We start from the raw sequence: 10,000 nt of genomic DNA on the forward strand, positions 1-10,000 counted from the left end.
ACAACAACAACAACAACAACGAGAGAAAACCTTCCTATGCAATACGTCAATCGAATATAATGTATTGCCTAGGACACTGTAATATATAGTGATTCAAGGTATGTGCTCTAGGTTGTCTACCTACCCTGCATTCTTTTTCTTGCTTGCTTGTTTTAACAAAAGGAAGCAATACATAAAGAAGGCAAACAGCAGGGAGGTCTTGCCAAGGCCTATGGCAGTGAAGTGAGCGAGGCAATTCCCCGAGGAGCACGGATAGCCGCTCAAGACGACAGGGGTGGTCAGCATGACAAGCAAGCAAATAGGCTTGTCAACCATAGCTGACAGTCATACGGCTACTTAGCTCGTTAATTGAGTACCTGATATGAACGCATTTAATTTGCTATATTGGAAATGGGTTCATATAATACACACTGATTACTGAAAAAAGGGAGGAATCTTAAATTTGCGATAGGGAAGGAAAAAATGCTGACGAGGAGATCTAACGAGGTCGGGGAGAGCAATAGAGATGACGGTGTGTATGAGAAGTGAGAATGATGAGAGGAACGTAAATTGATGATCCGGGAGTCAAGACGGCAAGAGCGGGTAAGGATGAATGCGCCCGCAACCATAAGATAAGTATGGTTGCTGTTACAGATGATATTTAACTGCGTGTCTCCGAAGAAGTATAATAATTGTGTATCGGGAAGGGTGAGTAGGAATGGGTCAACCTCCGTGACATTTAGCTGAACAAATATGCAGGATGCGTAAACGTTTCTGCCTGTGATCAAAGCCAAATGGCAAGAGGAGTGAAAATAGGATCTTTCGGGGACTAAAATGTCGAAACAAACTCGCAAGCTGGACAAGACTCGGGAGCAAGAGGTAAGAATATCAGATGATATAAGAGATAGTGAGCTACGGTCGCTAGACCTGAGTATGATATCGGTGTCAGGCGAAAGCACGTAATCCTTGTTGTGTAAGAAGAGAGGGAATAGGTAATAATTTAATAATAATTTAGTTTGATTCCATTTGTTACAAAGGATATTCTTGGTCTGACATATGGTCTGTTTCATTTTGCTTCTAAATTATTTCCTGTGTGCAAGGAATGCACACAGGGAATAACATCCCTCGCTGCCACTGGAAGCGAGGGATTTGAACGCAGTTCAGCAAGATTGCTGGACGAGACTGCTACCCCTGCACCACACAGCACACAGTAGGCTGTAAAGGACGTGTCAGGGGAGAGGGGAATCATGATGGGCAAGCTATGAGGTGTTATGAAGGAGTTAAGCTGTGATTAAAGAAGAGTGATGTTAGTAAGCGAAAACAAGGGTCGATGGGGAGTGGTCGTGGAGATACGGTTAACAAAGCTAGCAAGGGCTGTGGGAGGAATAAGAGAAGGCATCAAAGTACCGTGGACGCAAGGACAAGGTCGTGAATGAGTGTGCGTAAGTGGTCTATGAACAGGCGGACGCGAGATTGGTAGAGGGAAATGTGTGCAAGGAGAAAGAAGTGTTCTCATTGGCGATTACCTGTGTGTTACTATCAGTTATAGATGCTAGTTTGCATGTTACATAATTCAGAGTTTACTGTGTCAGTGATAGAAAGAACCGCCTCGAATGTCCCTTTAATTTTGCTAACAACAGAGCCCAAGTAACTCTCATAATCACTGAAACGGGCATCAAGCGATGCCAAACAAGTAAGAAGTAGCGTCACCCATGAAATTAAATAAACAACGGCGGAAACGACGTGCCTGTGGGTGCTGTAATCTGTCTTTAATAGGTAATAAATCATCTCTAGATACATTAAAAAATGACAATAATGAAGCAGTCTGAATTGTGGTGAGTGAACTGTATGTGATAACTGTGTGTGTGTGTACTGTGTGTACTGGCTTCTCAAAGAGAGATGTGTATGCGGTGTTGTAGGAGGAGAGAATGGCAAGGCTGATATCTACCTCGACATAATTTCCACTGAATGCAATATTACTAACGTCCTCAAGTAAAGCGCCTGGTTGTAGGAGGTAGGATACCGGGAGTGAAGCACCGGACAGGTTAAGAAGAAAGAGGAGGAGCGGGATGAGCATCATCTGTAAGGGAAAACATGTCATCTCACTAGGGTTCTGTCTATAAAACACACCCTGCAGACATTATCCTCATAATGTCTGCTGGCCAACTTAAGAGTGCTAAAGTAAAACAGGACTTGTTATTTCTGACCAATAAAACTCTGTAAGGTCCATCAAACATATGTGAGAGCTTAAGTGAGGGAACAACCCCTGTCAGTAACTAGGTGGAAGATGAACATGCCGTCATGCTAGCTTGTGTTGTTGCCTTATGATCCTGTCCCTCTCTACTCTAGGTGTTCATGTGCAATCATATATATCTCCTATTTCGTCTGCATCACTAACTTTACGTAGTTGTTGTCATATACTGGTGACGGCTGTTGCTCTAATAATTCATATGGCAAACGTCTATCCTCGCTATAAATAATGAAGTGAGGGATGTCTCCTAAGGTGCTATGGAAAGTATTATTGATTGCCATCTGGATGATAGGTACCCATACATCCCAGCCTGAAGTGTAGGATGCTAGCGATGTCTGCAGCATGTTCATTATCATCCTATTTAGTCTCTCCATATTTCTGTTAGCCTGTGGTCTATAGGGTAAAGTGTTGAGCTTTTTGTTTTTGAGTATACTACTGAGTGATTGTAGGAGAGAGTTATTAAAACTTGGTTCCATTATCCAAAACGATCTTATCCAGGGTGCTATGTCTACAAATTAAATTTTTCAAGAATGTGCGAGCATTTGTCGGGAACGGGGACGAGCGCGCAGAACCGTGAAGAATTGTCTATGAAGACTTGCAGTTAAGAGAAACAGAGAATCCCGAGAAGACGTCAACAATGATGCTTTGGAAGGGTCTCTCAGGAATATCATAAATAAGCGCAGGGGCTGGTACTGACATGGAGCCCTTGTATAACAGAAAAAGTTGGCACTTTTGTATGTGTTCAGTTATCGTAGAAGCTAGGCGAGGGAAGAAATAACATGATCTCGTGGTCTTAATTGCTTTGTTAATGCCTGAGTGAGAGGACGTAGGGACTTCGTGGAATGGTCTCAATACCGTGGGTACGAATTCCACAGGGATAACCAGCTGGTTATATGTGTGTCTCTGACAGATTCTACGCCGCCTTCTTGGGGCAGAGTGTTGGAACAGGCCATCCTCAATGAAAAAATCACTGTTGGGAACATGGGATTTCTTATGTAGGGTTGATAATGGATTTGCCTCTAATAGCATGATCAAATCAAAATATACCAGATTGACTCTTTACTGCTTGCGCACATCATCTGCTACTAGGATATCAAAATAAAAACAGGCATGCAGGATAATGAATCTGCGACTTTGTTAGTGACTCCTGGAGTGTACTGTATCATAGGGTTAAATTCCAAAAGAGTGTCAATCCATCTCGCCTGACGAGGAGGTAGCACAATGGCCGGTGGTCTGTCAGAACCTCGATATCATATCCGAGGACTATTTCTCTGAAATGTTTCAAGGACCACACTACAGCCAATGCCTCCAAGTCGGTGATGCTGTAGCAAGATTCTGCTGTATTCAGCTTTCTATTGGGCAGGGGACTCTGTTAGAAGCTTCTTTAATGTATCAAATGCCTGTTGTTGCTCAAATGACCATATAAACTGAGCATCTTTCGATAAAAGCGGTGAGAGTATATGAGCAATGGAGGCAAATCCTTTTGTGAATGGTGTATAAAATCCTGCTAAACCAAGAAACGACTTAACTTGCCTGATGTTTTGTGGGGTGGGAAAATTTTGCAGTCAGAGTTCAATTTACTCTTGAAAAAATGTGCATTTCTTATTCAAACCGGCATTGGACAGTCTCTGAAACACTTTTCTAAGCTTAAGTTCATGATTTACTACATCTTTGGAGACAATCTGTAAGTCATTAAGGTACAGAAAGTCAATGTTACCCACCAAACCAGCCATGATAATGGTCATAAAACAAGGAAATGTAATAGGGGAGTTCTTGAGTCCAAATGGCATTGACTTGAATTGGAAATGGCCATGTGGGGTGGAAAAGGCTGTAAATACTCTAGATTTTTCGCCAAGGTCGACCTGAAAGAAGCCTGCCTGCACATCTGTGGTGGAGAAGACTGCATGTCCTTTTCCGACATTCTGCAAAAGTGGCCGTAACAATGGGATGGGACAGTGATCGGGAGTGGTGAGAGCATTTGGTTTGTGATAATGCACTATGGGATGTAGAGAGCCATTTTTTTGGCACTAAGATCATGGGGGCACTCAAGTGTGAAGTGCTCAGTTCTATAAGATCCATTTCTAAAAGCTTCAATATTTGCTCACTGAAAGCTTGTCTGCGGCTAAGTGGTACATGGTACACAGGAATGTGGACAGGTTTCGTGTCTTTTTGTAACTGGATTTCATATTTGAGTACCAATTGGGTGCTCTGAGCTGGGTAGAGAGTAAGGGAATTCCTTGAAAAGATGCTGTAATACAACCCTACCTTCAGAGAAGTGGTAAATCTATAGTTGATTTTAGATCTTTGTCCAGAGCTGACTGTGTCGGCGAGTCTAGGGCAGCTGTGACAGAGGTAACTAACGTAGGTGCAGGGAGGTCGAACTTGACTAATGGAAGTGGCATGACTTCGCAGTCAAGCACGAGGTGGACAGGGTTTCGTTGATATTGATAATGCGTAATTTGAACTGAACATTCTTTGCCTCATAGAGTGTGGGTAGGGTAACCAATCTATGCACATGTACTCCTTCAGGTAACACCAGTACTGTGCTAGCTGTAGATGATATGCTCACAGGCACTGTACAGTCCATGAAAGGTGGGAGGAAAGTGGTTGTGAGGACTTTAAAGAAGTGGTTGTCAGATCAAGGGTCCATGTAACAGGCATATCTCATGCGTGAACTGGGGGAAGACCATCGTCAGTCTTCAAAACAACTACTGGAGTGGAGTCATCATGGGCCTTGGGTTTGCAAGTGATTGTTGAGGGAATCCTGTCCTCAGGCTGAGGAATGACTATTGTAGTGGAGGCATCATGGGCCTCAAGTTTGCGCATGAGTGCTGAGGGAAAACCGTCCTCAGGATTTAAAACTACCATAGGGGAGACATTGCCAGTCGCGGATGCTTGAGGAGTTACTTAGGTTTAACTCAAACAACAGGGTCAGACGGTATGGTAACCTGAACCATGGGTTGTGACGTGGACATGGCTGGCTCAGCAGCAGGCACCTAAGGTGTGCATGGCCATGATGGGGCCAGTGAGTGACAGCACAAGTGTAGTCATGTGTGGGTCGGTGGGGTGAGCTCATAAATATACTTAGTACGGATGGCAAGATTGTCTCTTGGAATTTGATAAAGTCCAGTGTGTACCATAAAATCATGACCTAGTAGCAAGTCAACAGGGATTCAGGGCCATAAACCACAACAAAGGGATGATTATATGTGTTTCCAGAGATGGAGACCATTAAAGTTAACTCATCTATTACATTTACACCGCTTGCTCCATGGATGAGCCATGGGGAGGGCCTACAATGTTGTATTTCTTTAGGGAAACAGTGGGGATAATGTTCACTGCGCTACCAGAGTCTAGGAAGGATAGAACATTATGATTCTCAACAAGGATGTCATAACTCTGGTACAGTGGCTTAGCAGGGGTAGTCATATTGGTATTATGATGACTCTTTATTGATGAAGAGTACAACACAGTAAGGGAACACACGAGACGATGTCTATGGGTGAAGCTGTGAGTGTGGGGTCATGTGTCAGGCTGTGGTGTGGAAGGAATAGTGAGACAGCTGGGGGGAAATGTAGGAACAGCTGCTGGAGGTATGGGGGGAGCGAGGTGAGGTCACCGGTCCCGTCTGTTGATGACCCTTCACACTGTATATTGCTCGTCCATCTACTCACGCCTCGCCTTCGAGGCACCTTAGATTTGCCTAATGAGTGACCTTACTTGGCTGGTCATCTCGTTCTCGCGTGCGTTGTTCTTGGTGCATCTTCGTGGCTGCTCATCCCTGTCCCTGTCGTCCTCATCCTGGTCCTCAGTGTAATCTGTCCGTCCTCGACGTCCACACGTCCTCGAAAGTCTCGCACAGGTCTTCCTTGACTTTGGATTCGTCTAGACTTCCTCATTGTCCTTGTCCAGCCCTAACATGGAGGCGTTCTCATCCTCACAGATCTCGTCCAGGTCCTTTTCGGCTTCATGCTCGTCCTCAAGTCCTCGTAATCTGGATCTATGGGTGACCGGGCAGGAGGTGGCATCTCAGGGTGGCTGATACCTGCACTGACGAGCTCCTGGAGTTGACTGGATCTGAGGGCGTCCAGGTAGGCAGTGCCCATCCACAGCATCCAGGGCGACTGGTACCTGTGCTGGCGAGTTCCTGGTCCTTCGCTGAGTCGATGGTTCCAAATTGGACTTGTATTTCTTTAGGGAAACAGTGGGGATAATGCTCACTGCGCTACCAGAGTCTAGGAAGGATAGAACATTATGATTCTCAACAAGTATGTCTAATAGGGGTACCCTACATGAAGGGACATCACCCAAGGTTCTTACAACTGTTACACAAATGCCTGGTTGGGGGGACCTTGGTGATGATCCAGCTGGGGGTCTAAAAAATGAGTCTGCCGATCAATGCTTACTGTTGCTCATACGATATAGAGCAAGCTTAGTCTGACAGATCCGGTCGGGGAATGTTCGGCAGTCATTCCACCTATGATTTTCGCGCTTGTGGAACAGGCAGAAATGGTGAATGGTGGGTGGGGATGCGTGCAGGCAAGCAGGCAGGGGAGTGTGTGGGCCTACTATAGGAAGGAGATGAGAAGAAATGGTCAGGGGACCATGAGGGTTGACAATCAGCTCACACAGGGAAGAGTCCTGCGGGAATGACACTCTCTTTACATGTGCTACCACAGCACCAGCTGACTCTAATACTTGAGGAATTCTCTCACAAGCACATACAAAAATGGCGGGTACTATACGCTCATCATGGGGGGGGGGGGGTGACTAATGCTTTCCACCAGTTTGCTAAGGAGTGTCGAGTAAAGGACAGACTCTGCAATATGGGCTGTAAACAAATTATGGGCGCCCTTTAGTCTGTCATGAATGGGCTGGAGTCTGGGTGCTTTGTCTAGGGCTCTTAAGTAATCACTGACAGCAGTTCTAACTGTAGAACAAAAGAGATCAGATCACTTGTAGAAAATGAGTCGGGTCTGAGCTTAAAAATGTCAGAAAGCTGGAGGTCGATATGGCAGGAGAATCCAGAAAATCTTAGTTCGAAGTCAGTCGTATTTTCCTTGACCTCTTTCAATAATTCACTAATTGTGGGAATGCTGAGGTCAAGTCTTTGAGTTACATGTCGGACACACATCTTGGAGAATTCAGCTGAAGTACGGTCAAGTGTTGGTTCTTATGAGCTCGCATAGTTTTCGGATTCAAAGAAAAGTTGGGAGGGGGGGTAATTCCATTGAATTTAGTAATTGTATCGATGGGGTTAACCAGGGAGGATATGTTGGAGAGGTTAGTTTCTATCAGGTCGGCAAGGGAAGACTCAGGTGCAGTGTGGAATAGAGATTACAAGGCAGAGGGGAGTATGCAGGTGGGGATGAAGGTGGTGCGGTGTCAGCTGTGGGTTCATATGTGCGTGTAGTTGCAGTCAGGGGTATGGCAGCATGTTCACTGTGTGGGTCGGATGTGTGTATTTGTTCAGTGTGATCTGTGAGTACAGTATGGGAGTAAATAGGGAAATGCAGTATGGAAGTAAGCCTAGATATCCTAGTTAAAAAAAAAAAAAAAAAAAAAAAAATGCGCCTGAAGACAATATTCTGACTAACCTTTGGAATATGTAGTTGGTGGCGGAGGATGGTGTGGATCGTCAGCGCGAAAAGGTGGTGGATCAGGTGGTCCGTCGGCAGAAGGGGAAGGGGCCCCTCACCACTGCTACTTCACTGAATTCCCAGACTTCGGCTCTCGGTTGGGCACGGCTGGGCCAGTAATTCCCTCGTATGGTAAAGTGTGCCAATCAACGTTGTGTAACGGTGGCACGCGTGAATATTTACATATTTGTTGAGTGCTGGAGACAAGGTGTTGTCAGTGACTCAACAAGCGGTGTGTCAGGTGTAAACACATGTAGGTTGCTTACTTACTTCTTTGTTGTGGTCTCTCTTGTGTGTGATATTTGCTCTGCATCTGCTGGCTTGTTGCTTCGGAGGCAGGAGTCTGTGGGAGTCGGAGGCAGGATTTGGATGAGGGACGAATCCCACTGCAGGATTACCACTGTAATGAGGATGATGAGGGGTAGAGTGCAGACAAGTTGTGTCTGGCACGATGCAGTAATTTTGGGCAGTGGTGAAGGTGTAACTTGCAGTAGTTTATTGTGGAGAGAGAATGATACAACTGACGGACAGTCTGTCTGTCGCTCGCAGGCAACTCTCTTTTATACAGGTCAAGCTAGGTAACTGACAGGGGTTGCGATGTGCTGGGAAGTGGAAGGAAAGGATGTGATCGTGTACAATGGGCGACGTTAGAAGGCGGAAGGCCTGCGGACGTCGCATCCGCTGTTGTGTTAGTGGGCATCTCTGGGGAGGGATTTTGGTGCGTGTTGAAATAGGCCATATGTGAAATTGGTATTGCACACACACACACACACACACACACACACACACACACACACACACACACACACACACACACACACACACACACATACAGAGACACACACACACACACACACACAACATCACATACTATACACTACATACATATATATAATAATATATATATATACATATACATAATACATATATATATTATATATATATAATATATATATATATATAATATATATTACATATATTATATATATATATATATATATATATATATAAAATATAAATATATATATATATATATATATATATATATATATATATATATATTATATATATATATTATATATATACATATATATATATATATATAATATATATATATATATATATATACACAAAACACACACACACACACACACACACACACACACACACACACACACACACACACACTGGATATGTGTGTTTACCTTTAATAAATGTTCAATTTCGTCGAGCAAAACATGATTAGAGGCGCTAGACAGCACTACAAGCATCTTAAACAAAGTCACTCCTTCGGCAGAGCAGAGCATGACGATATTTTGGGACGCCGACGAAGAGGACGACGGAGAAGTGGTCCGTCTGCTGAAGACGCTGCCTGGCTGGGACTGGTCAGCCCCCGCTTACTACGGAGTGACTCCCCCCCCGGTGTTCACGAAGGTTGGTCCTTTTCTTGAAGAATTCGTTCAAGTCACTCCTTGTCTTCATCTTATCTTCAAATTATAACGTTTTTGCAATATGTCTTTGGGATAATACGGATGTGAAAGTAATGTATCTTTTTTCGACAGTTGCAAGCATTCTTTAAAAACGGGAGGCTTGGCAATGAGATGTGGTGCCATGTGGTGCTTGAAGGGCCCCTTTTCACCATCGAAGATTCGAATATTCGACAGCCTACGTAAGTATTTTATCTGTTCACTGTTTAACACAGCAGAAGCATATGAATCATATTCAAATAACGGATAATACACTGCTGAGATACAGTGAGATTAATGTGCCTTTGGACCCAAACCTCCGAGCAGAATTCCAGAAGGATTTGTCCTGGACAGCCTCCGGGCCGACGATGTCTCTGCGGTGCTCTCCCCGTGGCACTACAGATGGACCGAGTCCCAAGGCGGCCTTGAGTTCCTGTTGGCCAGCTGCCGTCCGTCGCCATTCGCCGTCGACAGGCACAGGAGGCCGAAGCTCCAACTCTAGGCCATCTCGTGTCGTTGTGCTTCCTACACAACCTCTGCTTCTTGGGCAACACTTTCACAATCCCTGAGCACCGTCGTCAGGGCTTCGGCACGGCGGTGGCGCTCGCTATGGCTCAGAAGCTCCGTCAGAAGGACATCCCCGTGCGATCGGTGGTCGAACGCTT

At 44.8% G+C, this 10,000-nt stretch overlaps 1 pseudogene; it reads left to right on the top strand.

Moving 5' to 3' along the window:
- The window catches only part of LOC119577591, a 48,854-nt pseudogene that overhangs the window by 28,106 nt on the left and 10,748 nt on the right, over positions 1-10,000 (top strand).

The sequence above is a fragment of the Penaeus monodon genome, chromosome 10 (genome assembly GCF_015228065.2).
Source record: "Penaeus monodon isolate SGIC_2016 chromosome 10, NSTDA_Pmon_1, whole genome shotgun sequence".
Taxonomy (NCBI): Eukaryota; Metazoa; Arthropoda; class Malacostraca; order Decapoda; family Penaeidae; genus Penaeus; species Penaeus monodon.